General features: G+C 38.4%; 1 protein-coding gene across 1 annotated transcript in view; it reads left to right on the forward strand.

Annotated features, from left to right (window-relative positions):
* Positions 1-18,349, forward strand: part of FSTL4 (follistatin like 4) — a 154,846-nt gene that overhangs the window by 22,340 nt on the left and 114,157 nt on the right. The gene's annotated exons all lie outside the window — the stretch shown is intronic.

The following is an 18,349-nucleotide window of genomic DNA, read 5'->3' on the forward strand; positions in this document are numbered from 1 at the left end:
TGGAGGGGCCCTCAGAATGCTGGACCCCTGGAGAAATTGTTCCATGTGCTCTGCTATTAATCTGGCCCTGGAAACTGCCTAAAGAAGTTTCAATCATATCATTAACTCATTTAACAAATAAAATGTATATTACTAAAGCGTTACAAAATACACATTCAGGTAATTGAGTACAAAAATGTTATTGATTTTCCAAAGTGTTAAGTTTCCTATTGATTTTATTGGGTAATCACGTGTAGTGATGAATGCAATAATGTTCTGATATAATATGCTATGTGTTGTTTAGTTCATTCCCTGCAATTAGGAGTTAATGGTCTCCACTATTTTCTTTTGTGATTTGTTTAATGTACATATTTACACAGATCCTTCAAGTTAGATAAAAAGAGAATAATTTACGGACCTTTTTTTTTATTTACAAGGGCTTATTTTTAAATTAACATTTTCTGCATTAGTTCAGCAGTATCACGCTTACTTACCCCTTCTGTTCCCTCTATTGTGAAGTATTTTGTAGATTTTGAGTGTATTGGGATTTAAACTGTGCATATACCTTATGATAGACATAGGCATTCTGGTATACAGTTTCATGAATTGGACATTAGATTTAGATGTCTGATTACATTTTATTGCAATACCAATTATGACATATAGGGTAATATTTAATTATGGTGACATGATATAGATTGTTGTACACATTTTACAAATAGTGATGTTTCTTCATTTAATTCAGATACAAATATATATATATTCTCGTGAAATTGAATGGTTATGACCAATCAGATTTTGTGATAGGAAGCCTCAGATAATATGGAGAACTTCATAGATAATTTATAATCATGACGTGTCATAATTTACTATACTAATGTATCTAATTTGTAGAGCCATGTTTTCAACAGGAGTTCTGAATTCTGGTTTTATTTTTGACCCTTTTAAAATGAAAAGGGGGCTTCTCAATGATGTCCATCTGGCATTGGAAATCCCTGGCATTAAAAATAAGAGATGATCCTAACGGCCGTTTTTATAATGCTAAACTAGGGTTTTGTGGAGACAATATTTTACTGGCTATCACAACCTCCACAACAGCCACTTACAAGACTTTGAGAGGGTGTCCTGTTATAAGATTTACCCATCCAAATCACAAGTTCTTATTTTAAGTTTTTCAGATAAGTGTATAGAAACTCTGTAAGCTTCCTTTTTGTATCAATGGAAAACCTTTAAAAAAATATGAGTATCAAAACCCATTTTTCTTTTTCTACTATAATAAACCATTTTAAACTGTTACTGTAACAGAGGTAACTAACGAAGAATCTAGCACTGCAGCCCAAAAGCATGTGACTGCCACATATTCCATTGTCCCCATCTTCTGCTTGAGGCCCGTTCTAAGTTATGGGTTCTTAAAGGAGCCACATTTAACTCTCTTGTCGGTAGCAGTTAAAGACTGAGGAGAGTTGGAGTGTGAGACAGTTACAGTGTTAAGGTGAAGATTGAGGTACTCCTACCATACTGGAAGTGTAGTGTAGTGCAGAAAAGTTCCTGGGTTGGTGCGGATTGAAGAAGCTGTAGTGTAGAATTGTATATAGTATTGTTTAATATTTGATATACACTTATGTTGGGACTTCAGCAGAATTCTGTTTTCCTTTTAATGTAATTGTTGTTGATGTATTGTAGTGTATAGTGTATTTTTTTTTTTAAGTTAATTTAGGGAAAACCTGTAGTGCAGTGTATTTTAGTTCTTGAAATACTGTTCCTGAGTTATGTTTAAGTATGTTCAAGCTACCAGTTTATGGAGAGCCATAAATCATTTATAAATATTTTTTACAAAATTAGGCATTTGACTGTGTGAAATACTGTTTCTGAATAGGGTTATACACTTAATTTTATTGATGAGTACAACAAATTTGGAAATGTCTGTTAGAAGGAATGATTCCTGTTTTTTTAAGGAGTTTGGACATCTAGCCAATTATGGTACGAACCAATACATATGTACACACCACAGTGTGTCTATTACCAGGTGTAGGCACACAAGGTGACAGAAGGGATGGAGATGGGACAGAAGGCTAGCAGGGTTATTAATCCTTTATACTCCATGCTGAGGTTATGGTTAGCCTACATTTTGGCAGCTCTTAGGATGATGCAGTGGATTGGACCATAGACAGCCACAACAGTAGAATTGGGACTGGTGGTGACGGGGCAGCAAAGATGGTGAAAGTCATCAGAGATGGGGACTTTGTGACTTTGCGTTGCAGGGTACATATACTACATCTCATGGTGTGCTGGAACTCTACCTTAGGGCAGATCCTAGAGCAGCGACTCTTCACTCTGCTCTCTGAGCAAAACATTGAGCATTACAGCGGCATTAATGAGGCAGATGTTGGCAATCCTGAAGCTGTTCAGGGATATATTTGAGATACAGCACCCTAGGTGGCCATATATTGCTGAGCCAGCCACTACATCAAAGTACCCCAGGTTTGGCAAGACCTATCTATTTTTTTAAGGCTATATTGCTTACCGAGGAGCTGAATCAATGGGATGCATTACATTTTTAAACCAAATAAACCTTGAGCGTTTCTAAGCCTTCTCTGGGCACCATAAATGAGGCACCTACGTGGCTGGTGGGGATGCTTAACCCTGGTCAGAACAAGAAAATATTAACAGGATTTTCACACATCCCATACACAGATGTTTCTCTAGCCTTTGAATATTTCATCTAAATAAACAAATTTTATATAATTTTTTTGTCATGCTTGTTCAGTAGTTCTTTCTTGCTGTTGTGATTTAAAAATGTTAGATTTAATTCATAGCTGCAAATACCTTTTAATGAAATTAAAGATTTAAACTTAAGACCATAATATGAAAGGCAAATGAATGTAGAAGCAGCATCCTTTCAGTAGATGGGATTACATTTTCCCTTTTAGTGGAAGCTATAAATATGTTTGTTAAGGAAGATAATTGAAAAATGACAACATGCATGCATAATGCTGAGTTGAAATCTGCTCATGCTTAACACATTTAAGAATGTTATTCCATTTACGAATGACCTTTAGAACACTATCAAGGTCAATACTCTTATCAGTGACTCACATGCAGAGTATTCACATTGTAGTTTTATTTCTGAAAATGAATCTATCTTCTTTATTGCTTTTGGCTGCTTCTCTCCTTATGTTAAAATGAATGTTTATCATAAGCCCAGGCTTGTCCGTTTCCATCCATGCGACTATCAATAATAAAAATATTTAATGCTTTTGTTGTTATATGCAGAATTACATTTATTTTGACATAACTTTGCTATGGCAAAATTAGCAAATCCAGCTAAAAGCCATTTGATTTAGTAGAATATTCACCTTTAATTGCCTATGAGAAAGTTGCTGAGAAAACAGATATTACCCATTTCCAATGTGGTCCTAGAACTGGGTTACATGGATAAAGATTATTGAAAAAGTAGAGTTGCTTTTAGTGCTTGGTTACTTATTTCTAGTTTTATTTTAACTTGATCCAATAATATCATCTTCTATGTTTACTATGTTTAAAAACTAGATAGGTGGATGAGTAGATATCCAAAATTAGGTCTGCATTCCGGGTATTCTAAAGCACAAAGGCCTTCATGTTGGCTTCATGTTCTTAAAAAAAAATAAATAAAAAAAAAAAAAAATACAAAAAACTAAATTTAGACAGGTTTTGTAGGAGGGTGATATGCATCTAATGCAGAGCTGGCTGTAATATCGATGAGACCCAGGGCAAAAATTTGCTTGCACTCCCCCTCGCTCCCTAGAATGTAAAAAAAAAATAAAATAAAAAAAAAAAAACCCCAAAAAACACAAGTGCTTGCCGCACTAACTTTGCAGGTTAGGAAGATCCTTCTGATCCTAGTGTTACCCCTGGTAAGACATCCTCATGCCACACGCGTAGGGCAAGAGCACAACATTATGCCGATTTGCATAGTAAATTCATATTGAAGGTCTGGTGAGTCACCCAAAATGAATGTGTGAGTCGCGATCAGGGCAGGACTTAGGTGATCAGGTATCATGTGGCGCCCCCTCATCACTTCCCGAGTGCCTTTGTCCCATTCTTCACTGTGGCACACCTCTCTTTTGCTCTCCATGTAGTTCATGTATAGATCAACACATGGAAACATAGCAATGCAGGTAAAGATTAACTGAATAAGACATACAAACCCTGTATTTGCAGGTATAGAGTAAATAAGTAACACATAGGAACATAGCATTGCAGGTATAATGCAACTGAATAACACAAAAACCCAGCCTTGCAGGCAGGCCCGGACTGGGACAAAAAATAGGCCCGGGCATTTAAGCCTGAGCAGCCCATATTTATTTATTTATTTATTTATTGTTAAAGCCCACCCTTCATGTACCATCTTTGCATTTAATCATTCACACAAATCATTAACACATTCATTAATGCAGTCTCACAAATCATTCAAGCAATTCATCCACATATGAATTCATTAATTGTCATACGCATTCACACAATTCATCCACACATTTATTCATTCATTCTCATACGCATTCACACTACCCCCTCTCATCATCTTATCTGCCCCTTCTCACTATGTTCCCCCTTTTCACTATGTAACCCCCTTCCCCACTTATCAATATATACCGCCTCTATCTATCCCCTCTCCCCCTTTCTCACTACCTAACCCCCCTCTGCCCCTTCTCACTGCAGCCCCCTCCCTCACCCTACTTACCTTGTTGCCAGAGCAAGCAGCAACTGCGACCGCGCCTGTGGCAGGGCAGGATTGACTTAGGGGCTGATGGAGCTGCAGCTCCAGGCTAGTACCTTAAAATATGGCCGCATTAAGGCAGAGAGCCCCTTAAGCCCGCCGCAACTGCAACCGGGTCCACCACTCTAAGGCAGAGCCGGCCTTAGGTGTTCTGGCGCCCTGTGCGGACTACTCCTCTGGTGCCCCCCCATCCCAAAAAAAGAAAGGAATAAAAACTTGTAACAAAACTCCCCTTTCTCACTATCTATCCCCCTGTATCACTATCTACCACCTCTGCCTCTTCTCACTGTTATCATTATATACTGAGGCAGACATTGACAGTGGTACAGCATAATACTTATCACTATATACTGAGGCAGAAATTGACGGTGGTACAGCATAACACCTACCACTATATACTGAGGCAGACAATGACGGTGGTACAGCATAACACCTATCACTATATACTGAGGCACACATTGACAGTGGTACAGCGTAATCCCTATCACTATACATTGAGCCAGACATTGACAATAGTGCAGCATAACACCAATCACTATATACTACGCCAAACATTGATGTGGTGTAGGCCTACCACTTCATTGTCTGGCTTAGTAGTAGGGATGCACCGAAACGAATTCTGGACTGAAACCGAAAATGCAGCATTTACCTGTCCGAAACCGAATATGACCTCCCCACACCATAAAAAAATCTAACACTTTTATTTAAAGTAAGTGACACACCAAAATAGGACAAAACAATTAAAAAACAATATTATATGTATATATCTATATGATTGTTAACAGCAATCACATTCTTATCATGCCCAGGCATACCCAGATTCCAGGATGTACTTGCAGACTTGGCATGATAGGAGTATGATTGCCCTATCTACCCCTTCTCACTCCCTTCTGCCCCATCTACCCCTTCTCACTCCCTTCTCCCCTATCTACCCCTTCTCACTCCCTTCTCCCTATCTACCCTCTTTCCCCCGTCTCACGCCCTTTTCCCTATCTACCCCCTCCTAACTATCTACCCTCTCCCTCTTTGAAGTTCACTTACCTTTCAGGAGTCCTGCGGTGGGGGTGCAAGGCCTCTGCCTCCCAGCTCTGCCACTGTATGGAACAGTATAGAGTGATGGGAGTTATGATGTACTTTTAGAGCATAATTAGATCATGAAAAAGACATTGGAAATGGTACAGCATAACACCCATCACTCTCACACACTTACCAATCCACACGTATACCAATCCACACGTATACCAATCCACACGTATACCAATCCACACCTATACCAATCCACACATATATACCAATCCACACATATACCAATCCACACACGTATGCCAATCCACACATGTATACCAATCCACACATACACCAATCCACACGTATGCCAATCCACACGTATGCCAATCCACACGTATGCCAATCCACACGTATGCCAATCCACACGTATGCCAATCCACACGTATACCAATTCACACATATATACCAATCCACACATATATACCAATCCACACGTATGCCAATCCACACGTATGCCAATCCACACGTATGCCAATCCACACGCATGCCAATCCACACGTATGCCAATCCACGTATGCCAATTCACACATATATACCAATCCACACATATATACCAATCCACACATATATACCAATCCACACATATATACCAATCCACACGTATACCAATCCACACGTATGCCAATCCACACGTATGCCAATCCACACGTATGCCAATTCACACATATATACCAATCCACACATATACCAATCCACACATATATACCAATCCACACATATATACCAATCCACACGTATGCCAATCCACACGTATGCCAATCCACACGTATGCCAATCCACACGTATACCAATCCACACATACACCAATCCACACGTACGCCAATCCACACGTATGCCAATCCACACGTATGCCAATCCACACGTATGCCAATCCACACGTATGCCAATCCACACGTATGCCAATCCACACGTATGCCAATCCACACGTATGCCAATCCACACATATATACCAATCCACACATATATACCAATCCACACATATATACTAATCCACACATACACCAATCCACACATATATACTAATCCACTCTCACTGAATATTTTCCTACCTTTCCTCTTTTCTCCTTACAGCTCCTTTTCCTCCTCTTCGCTCCTCTTCTTCAGTTCTTCTGTCTTCTCTGTCTTCTTCCGGTTCAGAGGGCAACAGCTGCTGTGCGCCGGGGTTTGTTGTCAGATCCCGGCGCACAGCAGCTGTTGCCGTGCAGATCACAAGGGAGCGGTATCGGAGGTCTTTAACAGACCTCCGGCTCCCTTGAGTGATTTTAAGCCGGGTTCAACCCGGCTTAAAATCACTCAAGGGAACCGGAGGTCTGTTAAAGACCTCCGATACCGCTCCCTTGCGAACCTGCTCCTCCAGCGGCGGACATTGCTGTCCGTCTCTGGAGGGGTGCCGGGTGCCGCAAGTTGGCACCCCCTGATGAGCGGCACCCGGTGCGGACCGCCCCCCGCCCCCTAGAGTGTGACGCCCTGTGCGGTCGCACACCCCGAAGGCCGGTCCTGCTCTAAGGGGCCGGGAAGCCCCCACCAGGGCCAGCCTTAGGGGTCTGCGGCCGCACAGGGTTTAAATTAAAACATCGGGGGGATTTTTTCCAACTTTATTTAACATCCTCCATGTTAAATAAAGTTAAAAAAAACTTTATTTAACATGGAGGATGTTAAATAAAGTAAAAAAAAAAAACCCGATGTTTTTATTTATACCCAGTGCGGCCGCAGACCCTTAAAGCCGGCCTTGGTGGGGACTTCCCGGCCCCTTAGAGTGGCGGACCCGGTAGGTAGGGTAGGGGCCTGGAGCTGCAGCTCCATCAGCCCCTAAGTCAATGCGGCCCTGCCGTGGCCCGGCCCACCGGGCAAATGCCCGGTGTGCCCGATGGCCAGTCCGGGCCTGCTTGCAGGTATAGATCAACTGAACACATACAAACTCAGTATTGGAAGTATAGATTAATTAAATAATGCATGGAAACCCTATGCACATCCCAAAGGCCAGCCTTGGCACCCAAATTGCACACATAGGACTTGCCCCAGCACCCACATTGCACACATAGGACTTGCCCCAGCAGGCAGATTACACACAGACACAGCAGTTGCCCACACTGCATTCGCAGGATTTACACAGCACCGGATTGCACCTCTCAGAGTCTGAGGTCTCCTCTCAGTCAGGCTCTTGCGCGGCCATGAAGAGGAAGGCTTTTAGCTGAAACGTTGATGGTTTGTTCTGTTTTCTATGTGCCCTTGTCTCTATTCTGTAAGCGGCCTTTTTTTTGCTTTTTTGTTGAACTGAAAGAGCTAGCACCCTTATTATTTTTTTCTTTTTGTTAATTTGTATTGGGATTCCTTTACCATTTACCATCACCTGGTATAAAGTGCCAAAATGTCTCTGGGGCAAGATGGACAGGAGCCACTTGATTAGTTATGAAAGGGCCATGATAGGGCAAGAGCCGCAAGATAAGGAGAGCCTACTTGAGCCATCTGGTGGCAGTGGATGTGACCTCCGATCTTGCCCCAGGCACAGAGATCCCTGGTTATGTCTCCTAGTGTGGAAGTGGATCTGATATGCCTACCACAAAAACACAATGCCTTTCAATCTACAAGGCATAAAACTCATGTCAAAATCTACTTTACTAGATTTTATTTACTTATTTATACTAATTGTTGTTTTTTTTTCTGAACTGCACATATGTTTATTCAATCTTGTTTTTTAATAATTAAATCAGACAAAATAATGTAGCTAAGTGGCTCTGAGAAATAAAGCGATAAAACTGCTCTTATGATCTCTAGTACACAAGGAAACTGGCAATAGTAACCACAGTTACATAAATAGATGAGCTGCCAAGAAGAAGCTATGAGGCAAAATAATCGAATGTTCTACGGAGAAACCAAAGTAAAACATAAAGAAGAACCTATTACAAGTGTTCAGATCCAAACCTGTAAATCAATACATGGGTGCAATATTTTGGCCAAAACATGTAAATTTTCCTTCCACTTCAAGACGTCCTATTGGAGGTGATTCCTAAATGAGATACAGTGTAACAACTCTTTACTAAAGCTAAATGGCTTGGCTTCCAAACCAAATGTCTATAAGGAAGAGAGTAGGCTTTGTATACCTCATTTAAACCTTACGAGGGCTTTCAAACTAAAAAAAGGTACTGTTATCCTCCAAGTGTGCATGCACGCTCTTAGTATAAAAATAAAAACATCTGGTGAGCTTTGAGGGTGGCAGTTACTAAGTAAATACAAACTGGGACACAATAGGTCTGCACTTAATTGTCTGGGTGGCAGCGGTGGTATGGAGTTTACTAATTAAGATATTTAAGAAAAAATATTATTATTATTATTATTATTATTATTTTAGTCAAAACCTTTTAACCTATAAGAATAGTTCATATTAGGACTAATTAGTGGATGGTTCTATTTTACATGGAAACATAGAAGGCACGTTGAAAGCAGATAAGAACCAGTTCGACCCATCTACTTCGTTTTATCCTGCTTTAAAGGCCATAGACTTTTCTTAGATCCAAGATGTTAAAATCCCCTTATTCTCACACCTACAAAAGCTTTTTTTTTTTTTTTTTTTTTTTAACAATTTTATTTTCTAGAGCTCAATATTTTTTCTACAAGTTGGAAGACTCAAAGTGTAATCCCCTGGTGCTCATGTAAGCAAATCATTTTCTGAAAAGCATGATGTGTTAGGATTATGTAAGGTTTTATCAAAGTTGTACTTTGGGTTTTTGATGTGATGGATATTTCCCTGAATTACGAATAAAAATGGCACAGAATGTAATTCTTTTTAAAGCAGCACAGCAATATAAAATATAGCACTGATAAAAAAAATCCCTTGCATTTCCAGCCTTGTTTTGTGGCACAATGCCTTGTACAGCATTCTGTCACTCTCTTCATGTTTATGGTATTCTGCCTAAAGACACATGACAGCAAGTTGTCTGTTTCTCTAGCCGCAAAGTTATCTCTGAAACTGTTGAATGTTTTCAACGAAGAAGGGTTCTGTTTACCAACTGCTGTTTTGCAACATATTGTAAACTGCATGACCTCATTTTGTGACCTGTTATGATTTTCTTGAGACATAAATTAGGGGGTCTGCCCCACCAATTCGGAGGAATGCCCAATACTTGGTCACATATTGTATCTCCTCCATGTTACTGTGTAACTCTGGTGTTTGCTTAAAGGTGCTGCCACCTCTTCACTGCTGAGCGCTGGAATATGACAGCATAACCTTGCTCTACGCAACACACAGGTACAATGGTCTAAATTGTGCCGTTTGTCAGATTAGAGATCTGTCACTTGGCAGCTGCAGGGGGGCTGCCAATCCACCCCAGTAGGTCTAGACCAGAATATATCACTTGGTGTTGCACTGATGGCAGGCAGATCCTCCACAAATGTTTGCCAATACTCAAGGATGGACCTGTTAGTTAATTTTCAGCAAATGTGCCCCACCTTCCAGACGCCCATAATTATCACTGCAGCGGCGCAAACACTTCATATCCAGGTCAATATCATATTTTTGTTTCATCAATCTAAAGATCTTAGGTAGTTTAGAAAAATCTGTATTATTATATGCTGATTGGTCCTTATTTTAAGCCTTGCCCAGCGCAACAATGAGAACGGTCGTATAAATGTATTAGCCAATTGCATTACTTCCTATAAGTGAATATTTTTAGTTTTTAAAATAAAACAAGTGAACCTTATATATAAAATACACAAAATAAAGGGTACAAAAAAGTTTAAATATATTAGTGTGTGTGAAGAAGTGCAGGAGTGGCTGGGCCAAGTTACATTTTTTACATATGAGCCTATGCCTGGGGAGGTTTTGCATTATTTATTGTATTATGTTTTTAGATATTTACATTGATCAAGTTAAAACACAGATCTAATTTTTAAGGAAAGTATTCCTTTTTATTTGTTATTTTATTTCTTTGTGCAGCACTAGAGCTTGGGTAAATCATTGACTTATAATCTTGTTGAAACACTGTGTAAAGTGTGACTGTGCCTGCAGCACATCTTATTGATAAGTTACTGGTTGGTTTATATGTTTTGGGTTTTTTTTTTTATTTGTGCTTGAGTACATCACTTGTGTATATCATTGTCCACTGTTTTACATAAGTAAGTGATTTAAAATTTAATTGTGGTTGTCCAAGTTAGGTCTTTGTAATATACAATCATCGCATGGCCAATTTCACATGAAACCATTAACTATGTTTAATAGTTCAGTCAACTCCTCCGCATGTAAAGATGACATGTAAAGATGAAATAGGTATAACAATTATTAACACAAGACTGTTATTAGAACAATTAAAGCTGACCTCTACTTGAATTTATTCAGGTAAAGCCAATGATGTCGCTTAGAGAAAATTGGATTTAATAGTCTCAAACATTTTCTTTTAAATGATTGAACCAGGTATTCATGATTTATGCACGGCCAAATATAACTATTGTTATTGTATGTTCAAATATATCTGTGGATTATTGAGAAACAGTTTGCAAGCCCAATGTTTACCTCCTTCAAAGTATATAAAACTTGCTCATATAGTTGGGATTACCTAATAAGTGTGTTGCTCTATAAAGCATCCTGATTGGCTTTGTCTGTAGCCTATGATTGTGTCCAGTTGGTGAAACATATCAGATGGTGATATCTGCTTTTTGCAGATATAACTCATAAAGTGGTTGCATGAATTCAGCAGGATGTCGGAAGTAATGGTGATTTTCAAAATATATTGCTCATCTTCCAGCCAATGGTATGGCACACTTGCCGTACCACCCGTGGATGGACTTTTCTGAACTATAACTTTCATGATTCTCACTTGGATGCTGGCAAGGGGATCCACAAATACACCAAAATATGTTCAGTTTGCACACAAGGACACATTTGTATGCTTAGGACAACTGTGCCTATCCCAAGCATTTAAATGTGTTATCATACAGGCATATTTCCATGTTATCTTATTATTATTTATAACCTTTCTGCAGCACAGGACTATAAAATTACATTACAAAGAAGTTATATATAAAATAAAATGTGAAATAAATTTTAACAAACATCTTGCTTGTTTAAATCTTATCATATTCAGGTATACAGCATATAAGCACTCAGGGGACTTGATAAAAGTGCCCTGTGTGGGACTGAAATATTGACTTTCTGATAATAAATTTCTAATTTTTTTCTCAAGTCCCCTGAGTAATCCTTTTTTCCGTTTGTTATATCTTTTATCTTGCTGTGACTGCAGTTTGTCTGGTGTGCATGGATCAAGTTTGATAAACACTCACTGGCCATTTTATTAGGTACGCCTGTTTGTTAACACAAATAGCTAGTCTGGCAATCACATGGTAGCAACTCAATGTATTTAGGCATGTTGACTGCAAGACAACTTGCTGAAGTTCAAACCGAGCATCAGAATGGGGAAGAAAGGGGATTTAAATGACTTTGAACGTGGCATGGTTGTTGGTGCCAGACAGGCTGGTCTGAGTATTTCAGAAACTGCTGATCTACTGGGATTTTACTGGGATGCCGTTCCCAACAAACAAAAAATAAGTTTATATGCAGTCAGTATTTTTGGCAGCTCTCTCCCCCTCTCTCTCAGGGAGCCAAATGATCTCTCTCTTGCTCGGAGATCAGGAGGCTACTTAACTGCCTCTCCCATTAATTAGTAGAAACAGGTGAGTACTAGGAGAGTAACCGTGAATCTCCGGACTGGATTTCCACCTGCTGGTCTTCGGCTGCTCGCAAAATGTGGAGTGGAGCACTGGCCTGCCCTACTTTCCAAGTGCTCCACCCCAGGGACCCAAAATACCAGATAACAGATATTCAACAGTTCCATTATTAACAAAACATCTCCCTGGGGCTGGTAAAACTATTGAGGGTAACCACACTGCAAAATATAAGGGGATATATACACTCCCTCCATTATCATCCCCTGCTTTCTGTCACAATATATATATATATATATATATATATATATATATATATATATATATATATATATATATATATATATATATATATTATATATATATATTATAATTATGCAAAGAAAACACATTGTTGAAGACAGTGGGGGGTAAAGGCTGAGGCTTAAAGTGGGAATAAGGTTTATAATTAAGGTGAGAATGAAGACAAAGGAAAGCTAAGCAAGATTTGAGAGGACCCAGCAGAGTCGGATATGAATCAAGTAGCGAAGTTGTTGGTAGAGTAGAAAGCAGCATATTTGACTTCTTTTACCTTGTTTCTTTTTTTCTCTATAGGCTTTTTCCAAAAATTGTGTAATGCTAAGAAGCCCAGCAAGCAATACCTTAATATGTTAAACACAAGTACAAATTCTCTATTGTAGTACCTTTCAAGTGAATGAATTGTGTGCACACAATGTTAGGTATATTTATAGTAGGACTAATACCAAGTCATGTTTGCTATAAGGCTTGTCTACTTCTTTTCTCCTTGCTGAACAGGAGAAATGCAATACTGTGTTATAAAGGTAAATTACATTTTATTGACAGGTAGTGTTTTATTTGATAATAAATATTTTCACTTTAAACTTTGTCCATTGTAATAGGTGTTAGAATTACAGTGAGCAAGCAGATGTAAAAAAAAAAAAAAAAAAAAAAGCTACACAAGCCATGAACCCTTTGAATTATATCTGTACCTGTCTCCTGTACCCAAATGGTATACCAGACACTTCTCTATCGGGTATGGTTGTATCATGATGATCGCCAGTAATTTTCCTTCTCCGTTAATGGTTCGTCATAAAACAATCCAGGGTTACCTAAAACTGTAAGCAGTTTGTAAAGGTCATAGAAAAACTGTCAAATGATCCTCACTTCCTTGACAGTGATGGCATTTACATACCTACAGTCATGTGAAAAGAAAAAGTACACCCTTTTTTAATTCTATGATTGTTATTATGTCCCAATCATGTGTTCCTTAGCAGGTCTAAAAATTAGGTAAATACAACTTGAGATGAACAACAGAATGACATATTACACAGTGCCATGATGTATTAAAAAAAAAAAAGCCAAAATATAGAAGCCATGTGAAAAATTAAGTATGCCCCTATGAAGTCAGTAGCTTGTAGAACCATCTTTAACAGCAATAACTTGAAGTAATTGTTTTTCTGCACAACTTTATCAGTCTTGCACGTTGTCGTTGATTAATTTTGTCCCACTCTCCTTTAAACGTTGCTTCAGTTCAATGATGTTTCTGGGCGTTTGTTTATGCACAGCTTTCTTGAGGTCCTGCCACAGTATCGGCTTAAGGTCTGGACTTTTACTAGGCCTTTGTAACATTTAATTCTTTTTATCCAGCCATTTCCAGTTGTATATTTGCTGACATGCTTAGATCATTGTCCTGTTGCGTGACCAAATTTAGTTGTCGGACAGATGGCCTCACATTTGACTCTAGAAGACTTTGGTATACAGAAGAGTTAATGGTCGACTCAATGACTGCAAGCAAAACAAGCCCAAATAATCACCCCTCCACCACTGTGATTGACAGTTGGTTTGAGGTGTTTTGTGCTGATATGCTGTGTTTGTTTTTTTTTTTTTTTTTGCCAAACGTGCTTCTGTGCGTTACGGCCAAACATCTCCACTTTGGTCTTGTCAGAGGACGCTGTTCCAGAGGTATTGTGGTTTGTTCAGATGCAACTTAAGCCATGTTACCATGTTTTTTTTTTTGTTTTTTTTTTTTTCTCCTACCAACCATTTGAAACAAACCACACCTGTTCAGTCTTTTTCTAATCGTACTGTCAATTTCGCTGAGCATTGGACTGTCTGACCTTGGGTTGAATTGGTTTGGATGTGCACTCCTGGGAAGATGTCAACTGTTTTGAATCTTTCTCACTGTAGAATTATGGACTTTAAATTGGTTTGGAAATGGTCATTAAACCCACTCCAGATTGATGGGCAGAAACAATTGCTTCTCTAAGATCATTGCTGATCATTTCCTCCTTGGCATTGCGTTATCACACACCTGAATGCTCCAGCCCAGCAAACTGCAAAAACTGCTAAAGGGCATTTGATTATTGGCACCTGTCTGCTACTTAGCATTTTAATTCCTATGGGAGCAGTAAGGATGTAGTTAGCCTATAAGCAACTGGGCCGCAAGGCAGTTTCGGGGCGCCGGGCGGCTGTTTATCTTTTTCATTTAGCCCTGCTGCAGGCAAACAGCAAGGTGTGGATCCAGATTGCCCGCAGCGCTTCAGGGGTCCTGGATTGTCCTCTCTGGCAGCTGTGGACGCCTGTGCGATGCAGAAAACCCTGCTGCTGCCGGGGCTTCTATGAAGGAGCGCCGGTGTTACATGACCTTCTGGTGCTCCACCATAGAAGCCCCGGCAGCAGTGGAGGTTGTCTGAGCGCATCGAACTGACTTCCCCGGCTGCCAGAGATGAGGATCCCCCTGCAGGGAACCTGTATCCTCCTCTCTGGTGACTGAGTGCCAGCATAGAAGCCCCAGCGCAAGTGATGAGCAGCAGCAGAGGTACATCGCGCAGACGTGTCATATCAGGGGAGCATGAAGCATATCAGGAGGCAGAGTGTCATTTCTGGGGGGATGGATAGACAACCAGAGAAGTTGCAAATATATTTCATTATATTTTAAATTTAATAGAAGTAAAATGCACAATAAATGTAATGCACTTGAATCAAACCCAAAACACCCTGCCTGCGGTCCGTGGGAAAAATTGTCTTCCACAAAACTGGTCCCTGGTGCCAAAAAGGTTGGGGACCGCTGCTCTATAAAGATAGAGTTGCAGTGGCACAGCAGCTGGGGACAGGTCTCTGCAAGGTAAAAGGGAGTAGTGTGTGTGTGTGTGTGTGTGTGTGCTGTAGTGTTAAAGTTAGAGTATGTGTGTATGTGTATTTAATTTTATTAATTTATTGGCATTTTAAATGGATTAATGTTTTTACAAATGTAGTTACCATTTTTTTTATTAAATGGATTAGATTATCATTAACATATACTTACCAAATTATTTAAAACTTTTTCCATGATTTATTTCATATATTTTGAGAGATCTTTATTAATTCTCTTTAGAATGAGACATATTTCTGAATTATTTATATATATATATAATGTACATGTATGCACATGTTTTGGTCCATTTAAAAACTAAATTAATTTTCACTCACCTTCATTTATTCTCTAACATTTTCTGTAACTCCCTTTTCTGCACTACTCTTTGCTGCAAATCCATCTGGTGTGGACAGATATGATGGGGGGGGGGTAGCGCATCCATTTTTTTTTTCTGATTTCTAGATCCAAACCAAATTTGTCAACCCCTGAGTATGATTTTCAAACATATATTAAAATATTCAAATCAGTTTCATCCCTCTTGTTACAAAATCAGTTTTTGCTAATGGAAACTGTAAACTATTTCAAATGTAGGATGCTACTCCATAATGATGGGGGGAAAAAAAAAGGTTTGATGTTCCCGGTATTCATAATGTCAGAATTGTACGTAAGAAAATTAATCTAATTGGAATGAAATAAAGCTTTGTTAACACTTTGAAACCTACTTAACGATATGTCTTTCAATGTATGGGCTACCGCTGGAGAAATATGAATTCTGTGTTTGAATGCTAACAATGGTCTTAAAAGAAAAAAATAACCATAAGAGCAATGCATTTCCTTTAATCTTATCGCCTGATATGATTTCAGAAGCTGTACTAGATATAATCCATCCAATTACATTGCTTCCTGATAAGGTCAAAGCCTTTCCCTTGTTCACTAAGCAATTACATTTCACTGATTATTAAGTTATATGTAATGTCTGTTAGATATAAACAGTTTCATCCCTTGGGCTGCCAGTAGATTTACACAAAACTTTTTTTTGGTTTAAAAAACACCGACTACAAACTGGTATATAAACAGCTAGCCGCATCGCTTTCCGATGTCACCTCTTCCTTTATGGTGAGCAAAACATTCACTTCATCAAATGCTAGAGCAGAGAATGACAACCATTCAAAGATTTTTTTCACACGGCCTTGTTGCAGATATTATTCTTAATCTAATGCATTATTTTTAAACGTTATAGCTTTACGTAAGCAATACAAAGATATTAGAAATCCATCACATATGTATACCATTAAAACAGCGGCCTTAACCTCCAAATGAATAGATGTTTCCCCCTTTTTTGAAGTTGTTGATCGAGGCAGTCTTTGTACTTCAGTTCAGGAAATGAGGTAATGCTAGTTTTGCCACCTTATGCCACATACAGTTAGGTCTCTTAATATTACTTTCCAGACTTCAAGCAGTCATTCACTGCAAAAGATTCTCAACAAAGAATTAAAAATGAACATTTTATTTATGATTCTGTTTTTGTCCAATTACATTTGAGCCGCTGAAATAAGGGGACTGTGTCTGAAAATGGTTGCAATTACTAAACATTTCATACCGTATTTTTATTCAACCCCTTGAATTAAAGCTGAAAGTCTGCACTTCAGTTGCATCTTGGCTGTTTCATTTCAAAACCATTGTGGATTTTATGAAGATTCTGTGTCTAAATATTTCCATTGTCCAAATATATACAGGTTATAGTTTTGACTATTCTAAAAGCTGCAGAAACAATGTTTTTTTATATTTGCTGTTTCTTTGCAGCCATGTATGATCATCAATGAAATATCGCTAACATCATTGTGCGACACATATAATATACAAGGGTATTAAGATTTATTATTGGTACACATAGGAAAATGCACACAATGCTAAAATGAGTATAGGTTTTATTTTAAGCAATAGTCAGGTAATAGTCCATTGAACACCAAAATAACCCCGTGTATATTAATGCATCTAGTAAGCACAAATACCTTTATTCAATTAATTTTCCATGTGATTAATTGGGCCTTTGTGTGTTTTATGCTGCCTTGTTTAAAAAATTCCCATTAGCAAAACTACACTTTGGAATGATGTTCCCTGTGTAATTTGTGTTACTAACATATAATGAATATTTTGCAGAATAAATAAAAGATCCACTATACAATATGACGTATTTGTATTGACAAGATATGTACATTTTCATATTGTATGTTTTGAAATTTCCCAAGTTTTCTACAAAATGTGCACAAGACAGCACAAAATAATAGCAACTGGTATATTCTGCTTAAATGTATTGAATATACTTTAACATAAAGTACTAAAATCTCTTCTACCATGTTGGATTTTTTTCATGACCTTAAGTATAAAAATAACTAAGATATGATAACTAATAATTTTAAATAAACTAATATAGTGAGAAACTCTTTAAAAGTACATATAAAAACTCCCCCATAAATAAATATGCAATATTGTAAATGTCAAGCAATAGACAAATAGAACGAGTTCCTCTAACTTAGCGCTTTATATAATATAGAATCCACAAGACTTAAATTTCAGCATGTTCGGGTTGTTCAGCAGTCTCAATTGACATCTCTCAAATGCAAATACCACACAGAATATAAAAAGCAAAAAACATCACTGCATCCAATGAAATTGTAAAATCCACACACAGCCACGCACAGCCTGCTCACCATATTCAGAGCCAAAAGTTGGACTCTCTTAAGGCCGTGTCCCAAGCC

This window comes from Spea bombifrons, chromosome 4 (assembly GCF_027358695.1).
Source record: "Spea bombifrons isolate aSpeBom1 chromosome 4, aSpeBom1.2.pri, whole genome shotgun sequence".
Lineage (NCBI taxonomy): Eukaryota > Metazoa > Chordata > Amphibia > Anura > Pelobatidae > Spea > Spea bombifrons.